The sequence below is a fragment of the Salvelinus sp. IW2-2015 genome, unplaced genomic scaffold, assembly GCF_002910315.2.
Source record: "Salvelinus sp. IW2-2015 unplaced genomic scaffold, ASM291031v2 Un_scaffold9368, whole genome shotgun sequence".
Classification (NCBI taxonomy): domain Eukaryota; kingdom Metazoa; phylum Chordata; class Actinopteri; order Salmoniformes; family Salmonidae; genus Salvelinus; species Salvelinus sp. IW2-2015.
The window spans coordinates 3,488-7,796 of NW_019950627.1; the positions used below are offsets into that span (position 1 = coordinate 3,488).

A 4,309-nucleotide genomic window follows, 5' to 3' on the forward strand; every position below is an offset into this window, starting at 1 on the left:
ATCTCCCTTAGCGTCTGTCTTTAGGCGTCTTCACAGTACGGATATTTGCCAATTCATTCCCCTGCGCCACATCTGCATTCCTCATACCTCCTTGTCATTCATGCTCTAAGGGACGTTCACGCAGATGAGCAGGGCACCTGCGGCATCTTTTCTTGTTGGTGTTTTTCAAGAGTCAGTAGAAGGCTCTTTAGTGTCCTAAGTTTTCATGACTAGTTGAAAAGGGCGTTGAAAGGGCCGTTTTTCTTTTTTTTTGCTGAGTTTACTATTTAATAAAAAAAGTGACACTATTCGAAAAGTGAAATGATAATCATTCCCTAAACCGAACCTATAACACACACACAGTTTGGAAATATGTAAATATGTATTAGTTATTTTAATATTGTTTCATTTCTCAAAAAAAATAAAAAAAAATAAATCAAAAAAAAAAAATATATAATCCAAAAAAAAAAAAAAAATATTATTGCCCTTCGCTTTGTCTGTTTGACCTGTTATGGAGCTTACGAGGCATAATAAATTGTCACCTGTTACCCTGTAAGTAATCTGTGAACCTGTGCACTATGTGATAGTAAACCAATCTAATGTTAATCTACAACCACAACATCAAAAACACAACTCCCTCCACTCTCCCTCCCTCCCTCCCCTCCTCCCCCCTCTCCCGCTCCCTCTCCCCCTTCCTCTCTCCCTCTCCTCCTCTCCTCCCTCCCTCGCTCCTCGTGCCTCCTCCTCCTCTCCCAGGACCTGCGTAGGTGATCTGCAGGGTGAACTGGGAGGAAAGTTTGAGACTCTGGTGTGGCTCTAATGACTCCGCCCATCCTCTACGATGTGACATCACTACGGAACGCCATCAAGGTATTTGACCAAGGACTAGTGATGTCATATCCTGTGAGTGACGGTGTGATTGTCATAGCTGACTGGTTGTGTGATTGTCACGGTAGGGGGCGGGGACCGATGAGAAGGTGCTGATTGAGATCCTGTCTTCTAGAACGACCCAGCAGATTAAGGAATCAGCGCCTATGCAGTGTACACACCAGACATCAATGCTGCCTATCGCCAGGGTAACACACAGCCCACACTCACAGACACACTGCTGTCTATCGCCAGGGTACACACAGACACACTGCTGCTATCGCTCAGGGTAACACACAGACACACTGCTGCTATCGCCAGGTAGAACACACAGACACACTGCTGCCTATCGCCAGGGTAACACACAGAACCACTGCTGCCTATCGCCAGGGTAACCACACAGAACACTGCTGCCTATCGCCAGGGTAACACACAGACACACTTGCTGTCCTATCGCAGGGTAAACACACAGACTACACCCATGCTACTATATAGCCTTATACCGATCAGAGGTACACACAGACACACTGCTGCTATCGCCAAGGGTAAACACACAGACACACTTTGCTGCCTATCGCCAGGGTAACACACAGACACCACAGACCACACAGAACACACTGCTGCCTATCGCCAGGGTAACACACAGACACTCACTTGCTTGCCTTGCCCGCAGAGGTAACACACAGGACACACTGCTGCCTATCGTCCAGGGTAACACCACAGATACACACTTTTGCTGCCTTGCCGCCGAGACGCCAGCAACAGACACACAGCACACACTCGCTGCCTATCGCCACGGTAACACACAGACACACTGCTGGCCTATCGCCAGGGTAACACACAGACACACTCTTCCTATGCAGGGAACATCACGACACACTGCTGCCTATCGCAGGGTAACACACAGACACACACTGGCTGCCTATCGCCAGGGTAACACACAGGACACACTGCTGCCTATCGCCAGGGTAACACACAGACAGACAGACGCACTGACTCACTGATTGTGTTCCAGAGTTTAATAAGAACCTGGAGGAGGATGTAACAGGAGACACGTCAGGCCACTTCAGGAGACTGCTGGTCATCCTGCTACAGGTGAGGGGTCAGAGGTCAGGGCCTAGGGGTCAGAGCTCAAGGGAACATAGATCTGGTATATATACAGTACCAGTCAAAAGTTTGGACACTCCTAGTCATTCCAGGGTTTTTCTTTATTTTTTACTAATTTCTACATTGTAGAATAATAGTGAAGACATCAAAACTATGAAATAACACACATGGAATCATGTTGTAACCAAAAAAGTGCCTTGATGACAGTTTTGCACACTCTTGGCATTCTCTCAACCAGCTTCATGAGGTAGTCACCTGGAATGCATTTCAATTAACAGGTGAGCCTTGTTAAAAGTTAATTTGTGGAATTTCTTACCTTCTTAATGCGTTTGAGTCAATCAGTTGTGTTGTGATGTTGTGGTAAAATACCATATTATGGCAAGAACGACAGTCCATCATTACTTTAAGACATGAAGGTCAGTCAATCGGGAAAATTTCAAGAAACTTTGAAAGTTTCTTCAAGTGCAGTCGCAAAAACCATCAAGTGCTATGTTGAAACTGGCTCTCATGAGGACCGCCACAGGAAAGGAAGACCCAGAGTTACCTCTGCTGTTCAGAGGAGACTGTGTGAATCAGGCCTTCATGGCCGAATTGCTGCAAAGAAACCACTACTAAAGGACACCAATAATAAGAAGAGACTTGCTTTGACCAAGAAACACGAGCAATGGACATTAGACTGGTGGAAATCTAGTAAGTGTAAGTGAATGGATGATCTCCGCATGTGTGGTTCCCACCGTGAAGCATGGAGGAGGTGGTGTGATGGTGGGGGTGGCTTTGCTGGTAACACTGTGATTTCATTAGAATTCAAGGCACACTTAACCAGCATGGCTACCACAGCATTCAGCAGCGATACGCCATCCATCTGGTTTGCACGACTTTCATTTGTTTTCAACAGGACAATGACCCAACACACCTTCAAGCTGTATAGGGCTGTATAAGGGCTATTTGACCAAGAAGGAGAGTGATGGAATGCTGCATCAGATGACCTGGCCTCCACAATCACCTGACCTCAACTAAATTGAGATGGTTTGGGATGAATTGGACCGCAGGGTGAAGGAAAAGCAGCCAACAAGTGCTCAGCATATGTGGGAACTCCTTCAAGACTGTTGGAAAAGCATTCCTGGTGAAGCTGGTTCAGAGAATGCCACGAGTGTGCTGCAAAGCTGTCATCAAGGCAAAGGGTGGCTACTTGAAGAATCTCAAATATATTTTGATTTGTTTAACACTTTTTTGGTGTTATTTTATGGTTTTGATGTCAGACAAGATCTGACAGATATATGATATCTGGGACATAGATCTGACAGATATGTAGATATATGGGACATAGATATGACAGATATAGATGTGGTAAGACATAGATTTGATAGATATAGATGGTGGGACATAGATCTGACAGATATAGATAGTGGACATAGATATGACAGATATAAGATGTGTAAGACGTAGATTTGACAGATATAGTATGTGTGGGACATAGATCTGACAGATATAGATATGTGGGACATAATATATAACGGATATAGATGTTGTAAGACATAGATTTGACAGATATAGATGTGTGGGACATAGATCTGAACAGATTAGATGTGTGTGGGACATAGATCTGACAGATATAGATGTGTGGGACAAAGATATCTGACAGATGAAGATGTGTGGACATAGATTTGACAGATATAGATGTTGGGACATAGATCTGACAGATATAGATGTGTGGGACAAAGATCTGACAGATATAGATGTGTGGGACATGGGATCTGAGGGACATAGATCTAACAATTATAGAGTGTTGGGACATTAGATTCTGACAGATGTGTGGGACATGAATGTGCTCTCTCTCCTCTCAGGCCAGCAGACAGCAGGGGGTACAGGAGGGGAACATAGAGACTGATGCACAGGTAAGAGATGAGTGTGTGTGTGTGTGTGTGTGTGTGTGTGTGTGTGTGTGTGTGAGAGAGAGAGTTAGTTTGAGAATCACGTGTGTATCTTGAATAGCAAATCAGATTTACTGCTCAGTCACAATGAACTTATTTGACATGTTCTGCTCAGGGCTTGTGTGACAAAGTGGTGTGTGTGATGGGTATGTGTAAAAATAACACTCCCCACACAGGCACCCCTTGTGTTAAGCATGTGTGTGTAAGCGTGTGTGAGAGAGAGGACAGAGACAGAAGGTGTGTTGATAGTGATACCCAGAAGTTTGAATGCTGCCATCTAGTGGTCAATATTTTCTTATTTATGTTTTATTTCAACTTATTTAACCAGGTAAGCTAGTTGAGAACAAGTTCTCATTTACACTGCGACCTGGCCAAGATAAAGATGAAGCCAAAGCAGTGCAGACACAAAACAACAACACAGATTA

General features: G+C 44.5%; 1 long non-coding RNA gene across 2 annotated transcripts; it reads left to right on the plus strand.

Moving 5' to 3' along the window:
- The first annotated feature begins 1,021 nt into the window (after positions 1 to 1,021).
- LOC112079757 (uncharacterized) lies at positions 1,022 to 3,873 on the plus strand. 2 transcript variants are annotated; one of them, XR_002896042.2, is made up of 3 exons: positions 1,022 to 1,055; positions 1,862 to 1,941; positions 3,798 to 3,873. It is a non-coding gene; the product is annotated as an uncharacterized lncRNA (long non-coding RNA). The 2 variants fall into 2 exon arrangements; XR_002896044.2 differs by lacking the exon at positions 1,022 to 1,055 and adding an exon at positions 1,777 to 1,814.
- Positions 3,874 to 4,309: the final 436 nt, after the last annotated feature.